This window comes from Idiotropiscis lumnitzeri, unplaced genomic scaffold, assembly GCF_059441095.1.
Source record: "Idiotropiscis lumnitzeri isolate Australia: NSW breed Sydney's pygmy pipehorse unplaced genomic scaffold, RoL_Ilum_1.0 HiC_scaffold_63, whole genome shotgun sequence".
Classification (NCBI taxonomy): domain Eukaryota; kingdom Metazoa; phylum Chordata; class Actinopteri; order Syngnathiformes; family Syngnathidae; genus Idiotropiscis; species Idiotropiscis lumnitzeri.
Window position 1 is genome coordinate 378,905 of NW_028283601.1, and position 11,701 is coordinate 390,605.

The 11,701-nt window shown below is 41.0% G+C and overlaps 1 long non-coding RNA gene across 2 annotated transcripts; it reads right to left on the reverse strand.

Moving 5' to 3' along the window:
• Window positions 1-1,822: 1,822 nt before the first annotated feature.
• LOC148315667 (uncharacterized) lies at window positions 1,823-8,201 on the reverse strand. 2 transcript variants are annotated; one of them, XR_015840705.1, is made up of 6 exons: window positions 8,055-8,201; window positions 7,277-7,396; window positions 6,513-6,676; window positions 5,093-5,281; window positions 2,703-2,798; window positions 1,823-2,020 (listed from the first exon to the last, which is right to left on the reverse strand). It is a non-coding gene; the product is annotated as an uncharacterized LOC148315667 (long non-coding RNA). The 2 variants fall into 2 exon arrangements; XR_015840704.1 differs by lacking the exon at window positions 1,823-2,020 and adding an exon at window positions 2,296-2,399.
• Window positions 8,202-11,701: the final 3,500 nt, after the last annotated feature.

Sequence of the window (11,701 nt, forward strand, 5' to 3'; positions counted from 1 at the left end):
ATCTAAAACAAACAAAACAAAGTCCTTTCCTCCTTGCCTCCTCGTTATCACAATCTATCCATGCTTTTATTTGTGGTTTAAGGCCGAACAAAATTGCTTGCTTCAATTGCTGGTTGAAGGGCCCATTAGGGTGACCATCTTCACTGATACCACTGTTTATTTTAAATACTGGGTACAATCTAGCCCTGTACTCTTGTACTGTTTCTTCCATCGACTGTGTAGTTTGACTAATCTTAGCATAGTTTGGATGTTTTACAAACACACGACGCATATTTGCAAAAATGGAGTCTGGATTGCTTAAACTATTAACAACCTCGCCTGGTGACATAATAAGATCGTTACTTTTCCCTGTGTATGGGCTCCACTGCCCTTTGCACTGGTGCCATTTTAACCCTGTAATTTGCATGAGTGCCTGCTGCATTTCGGGGCCATTTAGATGATAACTTTGTTGCAAGTCAATTATTCCCTGAACGCACCCTTCTACATCATCAGTGGGTTTTGGAACATGTTCGAGGACCTTAATCATTTGTTCTTTTGTCCAAGGCCTATGAACCAATACATAATGAGGTTGGCCGTCTTCCCCTGCTCTCGGATTTGCCACCTGGATGAGCGGGAAGGTCTCAGTGGGTTTACTTACCTCGGGTCCCTCCAGGAGGATTGGCGTTCCCCCCCATCTCTTTATTCCATGATAACTCGGGCCCTTGACCCCTACGCGTCATCATGTGTGGCCCCGCATTATGTGATGTGGAATTAAGGTCATATCTCGGCGGCGGTATTGTCGGGTACAGCTGTGTCGTAGTGGGTGTGAATGTAACATTATCATCTTGTAATGGTGGTTTTACTTTTTTCATTCGTGTCTTTTCCCCCTCTTCTATATTTTGTGTTGCATTTAACTGCTGTTCTACGCTTGGCCCCGTAAACAGCTGTTCCTTCCTTATTTTAATCACTCGCTTACGTCCCCTTCCCTGTGTCTCATCATCTTCAGCACGAGCAACATTAATACCACTTTGGCTCTCCCCCTCTTTCTTACGCATCTCCTCATGCCAAACTCTAGCCTGCCTCAATTGTTTCCCTGGTGTATCACGAGTACGTTGCTTTTGCCGGTCATGAATGGACAGGTTTCTCAACAACTCCCCCGTCTCTCTTACTCCAGCCAAGTCTGGATCAAATTGATAGCGTCCTTTCCATTTACCCAAGTACTTCGTACTACCCGGGAACTTGAGTTCCATCTTTTTTACCATATCGGGTGATTTTGACCTGTCAGGTCTGGCTCCCCTTTTTTTATCTTTCTTCCCCATTGTCTGCTTGTTAGTAGTCACACAAAAATACTTTGAGAGATTCTCTGGAGAAATGCTACGTGCTCGTTCACTTCCCCTGATGTCAAGCTTCTACCTTTTGACCTAGCGTCTCAGGAGGACATCAGCTTGGTGTTTAAATTTCACGGAACGTGAACGATTTTAGATCTCCTTCAAATACTCTCCACGCACACACATATAATCCGCAGTTAGTATGTCAGTCACAGGCCTGGTCAATTCACTGTCTCACTTGTTCGGACCCGAACCACCCGGGAGTTCCGTTACCCAGGTGCACCGTTAAAACAACTGGTTTTTAATCTGCAGAAGCTACGTTATCTGCAGTAATGTTTTCTTGACTAAACCAAATCTACAGAAGTTACGTTATCTGCAACAATGTTCCAAATCTGCAGAAGTTACGTTATCTGCAGTGAACAACAACAATAGTGAAGTAGCTAAGTCTCATACCAAAAACCGTCTAGGTGCCGTGGTACCCAAAATACTTCAAGAAGTTTTTGTCTTACCCCTTGCCGTCCGTGTCTTTCCTCTGGTTCAGTCGGATGTCAACCGGGGCACTCGTCGGGAGATCCTGCGAGACCGGCCTCAAAATCAGGACGAGATGAGGTTTTTTAAGTCCTGGTTGCTGTGCACAGTCTTTTCCTCCGGTCGTCACCGCCTCCCCCTCCGCATGACCCGGTCAACACCCGTTTTGAAGGACCGAAGGACCACTGTAAAATGTCAAGGGAGAATCACTCCTGTGTGGGGGAGCGACTCACGCCTCGGCAAGTAGGAATCCAGACACGGACAGCAGACTATAAGTTTCCGGCCGGGAGAGATGAAACCTCAGTGAACAGGTCTGATCTCTGAACCTCCAGTTCTCTCCAAGCCTTTTATTGAATATCATAAGTCACGTCGACATGTGCCGACACATTTCAATCAATCCAGAAATCAATACAAGTACATACGACCGATTCAAAGGTACCTAAATTGTCAAGGGCATGTTTACTTCGGTCCAGCTGGTGTTTACTTGGTCCATGTCCGCCTCCCCTCATGTGTGTTCAGGAGTGGAGTTTGTTCGGTTGCCCTGACCTAAGTGGTCGTCCTAACCTAAGTGCGGTGGTGTGATGGTTAGTTCCTAGATTTTAGTTAATAAATGAACTAGAGTTAGTAACAATATCATGAAACTTTATGTGTTATGTATTTATGTGTTATGTATTTAAACTGTGCATAACATTGGACTGTATGTAAAATCAAACTGTTGTGTGATATTAGACTGTGTGTGTGATATTAGACTGTGTGTGATATTATTTTATTACATTCGATAACATGATTGCTCCTATAATGTTCTTCACATCTAACTGTAATTTTAACATCTCAAGACACGACAGGATGACCACATGATACGCATACCTCCTTTTCAGAGTCTGTCAAAACTTGAGAAGGCTGCTTCGATGTTCTGGTGGCATCAACCTCAGCCGATTCAGTCATTGTCGGTTGTCCTCCATCCTAATGAACAAGTTGAATATTAATTTAATGAATTAAAAAAAGAAAATGGATCAGAATTTTACACATTTTAGGCTTTGGCCACCCAAAACAAAAACTAACAAGTTCACGAATGAAACAAAACCAATTACTTTAGCGCATGACAATTAATCTTCAGTAGAGATATGTTGTGACTGATATTTCAGTCACAGGTTGTCTTTTGAACGCCACCAGGGCCGCAATGGAGCACAGGACAGCCAAAAGTCTTCTTGTCGGACACCTGTAGTGGCTGGTAGGTTCTAAGATTATAACATAGTAAAGGCACATACAACTCCTAACTGTATTTCATATGATAATGAAGGAAAAGATGATTAGCTATGATTTATGTCAACAATAAAAATGGCTCTACGGGGTCCCCACAAACACAAACCTGACAGTTGGGTGTCAGATGGCCAACATACCTGACACGCAATTCAACTCAACTGGACCCCACAACACAAGAAAAAGCTGAGTGAGCCTCAAACCAGACATACACATTCACTGACAAATATCCTGTGACACCAGATATATTAGAAGTCTTGTCTAATCAGCACACGTCTATCTAACTGCAATTTTAACATCTCGAGACACGACAGGATGAGTACACGATACGCATACCTCCATTTCTGAGTCTGTAAAGCCTGGAGGAGGCTGCTTCGATGTTTTAGTAGCATCATAAATTTATTGAATTAATTATATTTGAGGTTGGATTAGATTTTTACACATTTTAAGCCTTAGCCACCCAAAACAAAACATAAGCTCATGAATGAAATAAAACTAATTAATTTCGCCCATGCCAATTAATCTTCTGTAGACACGTGTTGTGACCAGTGTTGTTTTTGGCAGGCATTTTAGATTTTGTCCAAGTCATTTGGACAAAGTGCTGATTTGTTTACATCACATTTAGTCATCCCAATTCGTTATAGTTTTAGTCCAGTTTTAGTCAACGAAAACTAAAAAAAGGGTTTTAGTCCAGTTTTAATCGACGGAAACGCAAAAAAAGTTTTACCCTAGTTTTCGTCAATTTATTCACAAAGGTTTTAGTCCAAGCGGCACGGTGGCCCAACTGGTTAGCAGGATGGCCTCACAATATTGAGGTCGTAGGTACGATTCTGGCTCCGGCCTTCCTGCGTGGGTTTCCTCTGGGTAATTCGGTTTCCTCCCATATTCTTAAAACATGCATGGCAAGTTGCTTGGACACTCTAATTGCCCCTAGGCATGAGTGTGAGCGTGGATGGTTGTTCGTCTATGTATGCCCTGCGATTGGCTGGACACCAATTCAAGGGTGTACCTCGCCTACTGCCGAAGACAGCTGGGATCGGCTCCAACACCCCCCGCGACCCTAGTGAGGAGAAGCGGTACAGATAACGGATGGATGGATGGATGGGTTTAAGTCCATTTGAGTTAAAACAAGGCATTCAAGGTTTCCACCCAATAACAAAGACTTTTGGATGGACTACAAAGGATTCTTCATTACAAACAGAAAAAAGTGGCAACAGTGGAATCAATGCTCACTGCTCCAAAATAAGCAGAGAAGCAAAACATTTTGTTGGGCAACTGTTGTGGCTTTATTTCACTAAAAGCAACATAAAATAATTTATGAACCACATGCTAACAATTTTGTCTCGTCAACGAAAAAAATTCATGTACATCACGTCATGTTTTCGTCATAAAAGAACCTCGTTTAGCTTGTCATCGTCATTAAAAAAGGGGCGTTAACGAAGTATTTTCGTCATAGTCATCAGTGACGAAAACAACACTGGTTGTGACTGATATTTCAGTCCCAGGTTGTCTCCTGAACACCACCAATTGGGCAAGGGGGCGCAGGAAAGCCTGGGGTCTTCTATTTTTACAGTATAGAAAGGCTAAATATCAAATTGAAACAGTGTTTTATATCATGAATATACAGGGTTGGTGCTGGTTCTGGTAGGGAAACCACAACATAAAGATGTCCTTAATTAGTCCCACAATGGGGATATTTGCAATATGGCATATGATGGCCTAACAGGGCCACCGCCCAGAAAAGAGTAACGCAGAACTTTGTAATACTGTCACTCCCTGACCAGTTCGTTGTTCCTGAAGAGCCAAACTTTGACTCAGACCCACAAATTTGAATTACAGATAGTGGACAATGGAGAACTCCCCCAGTCAGTCAGCATGTTCAACTTCCATAGAAACCTCAACATACATTTATTAGATTGCCAAACTAATTGGAAACTACATCACCAGAACACCACAAGTGGGCTCTGTTATTGTACTTAAAGATGCATCTTACAAACCTGTGTTCTCCAAGGCCAGCTGGTCCATAGTCTTAAGTTATTTCTTCGCCAACATCAATGTCTCGGAGCGCAAACAGACAGAGGTGTGGTCTGTCCTCTGTTGTCTTCTTCTTCATTTTACAGTTGGGGTGCATGTGGTCATCATTAACCAGTCTTCCCAGACTGCCATCTTCTTGAGCGGCATCAACACTTAAAATAGATTTAAAAAAAAAAAAAAACAATTATTCAATCAATGTCAGAAATTAATCTTTGAGACAATCTTGTGTACACAAAACATAAAAATAGGAAATCCACAATTTTTAAATCTTCTAAATCAAATCATACAAGAAATTTCTATTGGAATCAGACCCTATTAACAGCTTGTCTTTGAGACTTCATGGTCTATATTTTCATTTGTACAGATTCAACGCATGAATAAAAGTAATTACCGTATTTTCGCAGTCATAAGCAAACAAAGCGCCCTGTCAGTCGATGCGTCCATTAAATGGACAAAGTACCACTCACGTCCATCAGCCCTTGTCATCAACGAGCTGTTGGAAGTGCATGTTAGCACACCCTGCTGGGCAAAGAGTGAGTTGTCCATGCTTACAATCGACCGTGACAAATACACCATCTGACTATAATGTTTGGGTGATGGTGTTGGAAAAAGCTGGACAAAGGGCAGCTGTCCACAATGTTTTAGTCTGTCTTATCATTTATGTTATTGCAAGCAAGAAACGTCCCAGGTTTAGACAACAGACAAAAAGTCCAAAGCATAACAGCACATCTCTTTAAACAGCCATGCAAATCTCTCTAAACAGCTATGGGATTGTGGGTCTCTGCTCCCAGAATGCATTGCTTGAATTAGCTAAGGCTGAGTGGCTTTTGTATTATTTTCATTTTTTTGGGGTATATTGATGGCATGAGAGATACATGTTTGTGTTAATCTTATTTCTATGTTTCATTGTTTGCTTGTATGATGAGTTTTTTATTTTTTGTGTGTGGTGAGCAGCCAAGTCCCTCCCCTGACGTTGCTTTGTAGGCTATTGCCAATGCACCTAATATTGGCCTGAGCCATTGTCAGCTATTGTCAATAGAGACTTGGCGTCTGCTGCAACAATGGGGTGATTGCTCATGTTATTGGGGCATAGTAGGCTGCTATCGGCTGTGTCAGTGTGGGCAGCTCTGCCAAGTTCATGCTATGCTAACAGCAGCTGTGCTATCGTCTTGTCAGGCGGTGCGTCCAGTATATGTTACAAAGACAGAAATAGCGGCCTCAACAGGTGTTGCGCCCTTTGACACGGCGCGTCTTTTGGGTGCGAAAATACGGTATACATTTTTGCTTAGAGAATGATTTTTCCCCTAACACTTATGGGATGAGTATGTGTTTATTTTTTTAAATAAAAACAAAAATAAGATAACATCTCAATCTTTGCCTCACCTCCAAGTTTTTTCTTGCCGGCGGAAGTCAAACAAAAAGACAGTGCCTCTTCCATCCATCTTCCTGCGTTGAGATTTATCAGAATCTATCAATTTTCCTCTGTACTCCATAATAAAGAATAAAGTCGTCTTTCCTGAAAGGGGCCTTGGTAAATACTCCTCGACCTAGTTAACAGGGAAATCAAGATAGCTTCGTCATATTTTTAAGCACACAAATAAGGAGTCATCATATTCATTTGGGCCACTATACTAATGTAGGGTGGTTTGAAACATTGCTTCTTGTGAGGGATAGAGCAGAGCCCTTCTTTATGATTTTAAAGGAACAGACCAGCCAAAATTCATTTTCCAGCATTGCATTAGCCAGTATGTATTAGGACTGAAAGTACAAATGTCAATGGCACCTGGTTACGTAAAAAAAAAACTTTAAGATTATTTAGTTTCATAACAATGACATACACTGTATACACAGTCATATTGGATCGCGTCACGTGATCTCTGTGACGTATAACGTGCTTTACACTAGACTATCAATATCGGACTTGTTCACCGGTCTATTGTGGTATAAAAATGCCGGAGGGCGTCATCAAGTACAGCCTTAATTTAGATAGAACTCCTACCATCAGGTTTCACGCTCACTGAAATAACTTGAAACTGACAAAAGAAAAGGTCAAGACACTCTTAATGTAAAATAACCACTTAAAAAACGATGTCAGCTTGGTTATCAGAAAACAATAATATATCTTAGCAAAAGCGTTAACATCATACCTTTAAATGAGTTTATATACTTCGCTTCTAACTCTGCAGTCTTGTCCAGACCCTTGACTGCATGTTCAATAGTATCCTGCTTTGGGGACTTCCTGCATCTCAGGGAAGGCATTGTTTATTCTATAAAGAAAAAAGACAGTTTTGTGTTGAGAATTATTAATACTATAGGCTAAATGGAGTTTTAACAATATCAGTGTAAGAAAAATAAATTATAAATTAAAAAAATATCAATCCCTCCATCCCAATTAACGATTTCAACCATAATAGTTTATATTGAAGTTTAAACAACAGACAGACAGATTTATGCAGTGTGACTACAAAAATCTTACCAAAATTGCATTCACAGTAACCTTTGCTTTAAGAATCATGTAATTAACCAGTGAACATCGTGTCTTACACAAAAATTAATGACAGAAATTATCATGGTACTTGCATTCTGTTGTTCTATAACAAAAGTGCAAGCTGTTAGCTCCGCAAAGCTAACGCAACAAGCTAGCGTCCCTCGTGCTCACATTCAATGCAAACCTGACCACCGGATGAAAATACGCGTCGGTTTAGTTCTTTAAATGAGTAAAAGCACCATGACGTTTTATAATTATTCAATGCTTAACTGGAGCTCGTCAATTATGTCGATGTAGGAGCACATGTTTGCTAGGCCAGTGTTGTAGGCCCACATCCATGGTGCTACTTTGTATAGTGTTTTCCACACAACTATCTCTAACCATGAACAAATGCACTCGAGGCATGTTTTGAATAAAAACAAACGAAAAACACTTACCTCTCCGTTTCAACAGCAGTTCGAACTTCGAAGTGGTGATATTCTCCAGCGTTAAGCACCTGCTCGAACTGCGAATAGGTCAAATTCAACAGCGTCTTTTTTCTGTCTTAATAAGGACGCGATGAGAGGAGGAGCGCTTGCCTTTTCGTCAGCACGCCCCGCGCGGGTGGTGCTGCTTTATCACTCTCTATCTGTGCCCGCCCGCCGGCATGTCGATAGAAAAATAATATTCCTTCAAACATTACTTTCATCTTCTTAACGTTTTGTAGTGAATTTAACAGGTTCACCACTTTTTTCAAATACACCAATGGAAAACAGGTCTTAATTGAGGAAACATACAAAGAGCGTCTCACAAACACCTTATGATGAGCAATGTAATTTGATCACGTTTTTTGTCACTGCCTGGACGTCGGTTCACTGGCCTGGTGGCAGTGGCTTGTAGACACTGTCACTGAGTGGGAACGGATCTCAAGGTGGGTCAAACTAACCCAAGCAGTGGATCGGTCCGTTTTTTAAATTTATTAATTTTTTTATTTTATGTATTTATTTATTATTTAATACAAGGGCTTTGGCTCACTACCAGTGGGCGGGACCAAAGAATTTGGGTTTCCTTTGAGCTAGGAGGCAGTCAAAGGCAGTCCAATCCCCGGCAACATAAAGCGCCTAGCTCTGGGGACATGGAATGTCATTTCTCTGGTAGGGAATGAACCCGAGCTGGTGTGTGACTAGACCAGTGGTTCTCAATTATTTCCTGTCATGCCCCCCCTACCAAGAAGAAAACAATTCGCACCCCCCCCCACCACAATTTTTTTTTACATTTTGTACTAATGTACATGTTCTTTGCATATTAATGTTAGATTGTCAATAAAATATCTTACCTTAACAAAGCTAAATTGATAAAAAAAAATATCATTTTGAGAACGACTATTGTGAGGATCTCGAAACTCAGTACTCTGTGGTGCTAATATTGATGAGATGATAAATATGTTGAAGCCACAGAACAAAAAGATTAGATATTGTTTGGAAATTAATGACGTACATAACAAAGGAATATCAGCCTTGATTGGAGTACATTACTGCATTTACATTTTTAATAAAAATGAAACAATTATTGATGTTATGACCACTATGAAGAATTTAAAAAAACAATATATAGGGATAATTATAGTTTTCATTTTGTTATGTTTAGTCTGTTCATGTTGCATTATTTTTATGACAAAGATGATGGTTAATCGTAGGTTTGTTGCCCAAATGTACCGTTACAACCTGATTAATGTTGAGAATGACGAACTCAAACTGGACACTAAAACGTAAAAACACATGGACTTCTTGCCCCTGTCCACACACGTGCACACACACACACACCATACACGAAGATCCGGGAGGTAAGGACGGCTGTCCTCTCCTACAACGAGGCAAGGGCCTCCACCAAGTCACCCCAGGGACAAGTTTTATTCCCTGATGGTCATCAAATTATGAGGATCTCATTCTACGCCGGAAGGGAGGAGGGGAATTTTTCCCTAATGTGAGGTTTTCGCTCCTCCACTGATGATCACACTGTTGTATGATTTCATTATGATGATCTGTCTTAAAGCCGTAAGGACATGATTTTTAAATCCACAACAGGGGGGAAATGTAAGATGGGCTGAGGATAGGTAATCAGTTTGTGTATTCATAATCATGTTTTTATACACTCATTAATGTTTAACACACACAGAGACACTTACTTGTTATTTTAACACACACACACACAGACACCGTATCCTGAAGATGTGTTTAGTTAAACTGACCTTGGGTTATGATTTTCTGCCTGCTGGAGTCCCTGGTGATTAGTTATTGATGCTTTAGTTAAACTGACCTTTATACCGTGAGTTATTGATGTTTTCTGTCTCTTGGTGATTAGTTGTTGATGCTTTTCTGTCTTCTGGTGATTAGTTATTGATGAGTTAGTTTCAATAAAAAGGCAGAACGGAGGGTGAGAGTCAGAGGGTGTGCGGGATTGAACTGGCAAGACGGCTGTTTCGCCTCCTGGCTCCCTCTCCCATTCTGAATGGCACAAAACGAAAACTTTAGTAAGTTATTTCAGTCTAAAAAAGGCGTCAGGGCATTTTTAAACCGGACAGTAAGTCGTCACTGTCTTGGTTCCTTTTTGTGCCTTGACCCATCCCGGAATTATTGAAAGGATGCAGTCCTATTTACAGGCCCCAGTGACACCCCAGGTTTCTGTTGTTTGTACGAGGGCACTTAATAGGTACTGCTATTCACAATCGTCTTAGGCTGTTTCTTTGCAGAAGTTTATGGACAATGTGTAGTGCTGTAGGATGCAGTCTAGAGCATTCTTGACATTGAAGCTTTTGTTTCCAGCAACTGCTAATGCGACCGTGCATCAAACATGCAAAACACAGACCCTTGCTCCTCAAGAAGTCAATCTTATCCTTGTGATGCTTTCTCCTAAATTCCTTACAAATTGTGAGACTGTTGCTCTCCATTACAATTAGCACATGGTTTGGCAATAGCATCCACTGAAACAGGTTCTGCCTTTGGCGTGGTGGTTTTGTTGTTTTCCATCTTGGCGGGCACAATGACTGTTGTGAAGACTTTCTTTGATTTTGGTGTTTCTGTGTGTTGTGATTTTGTTTTCTGTTTTATAGAATCTTTCGTGCTTGTCAACAAAGTCAACAAAATCCTTAAACTTCACTCTTCTATTTGTTCTTTCTTGGAGATTGCAGGCAAATTTTCTCCAAGATTCTATAAGTCTGTATGGAAGTTTGTTTGCCAATGCCTTTATATTAGCCATGTTGTCCAAGTCCTCCATGTAATTAACATCTGCCATTATGTTCAAACAGCCCATAAGGAATAATGTGAAAGACTGAAGTGCAACACCATCTTCAGACTTGATTGTTGGCCAATCCATGGCTTCCTTTAAATATGCTTCTGCTATCATGAAGTCATCACCATAAAACTCCTTCAAGATTTGTTTTGCTTTGGTATATCCTGTCAGAGGTTCCATATGGATGCAGCTCTTCACCAACTCATGTGGTTGTTCACTAGTATACTGCAGCTAAAATTGAAGATGATCACGGTTATCACTTGTACGGCCTTCAATCCCATGTTCAATGGCACCTATACAGGTTTTATAATGCAGAGGGTCGCCTTTAAACGTAGGAATGGAAAGTTCGGGAAGTAGCGATGCTTTTTGACTCTTTGCTAAGTATTCTGCGACACTGGCTTGCTGTGAGATTGCTTGGCAAAGGCCATCAAGCACATGTCCCTGTTGTTCTCTACTTTCTGTCTGATGTGGAAATCTAGCCATTGGAATAGTCGAAGTGGGAGCATTTCAGGTCAACACTGCTTGTTGCTCTGATAGGCTGTGATGGTAATTGAATGTTTTCCCTTGTTTAAATTGTAACACACTCATCAGGAATGTGGATACCATCCTCCTGGGTATTTTCATATCTTCTCAAGACATCCAATTTAGCATCAGACTCAGGGAGTGCCGTTTGCATTGCATGCATTTGCTTCTTTGCCTTAATTGCAGCTTCTTCTTGCTCAAGTGCCAACCTTTGTTGTAAATCAGCAGCCTTTGCCTTTAAACATGCTCGTTCCATTTGAGCCTTTAATTTAATTGAAGACGTTGACAGAAGTGA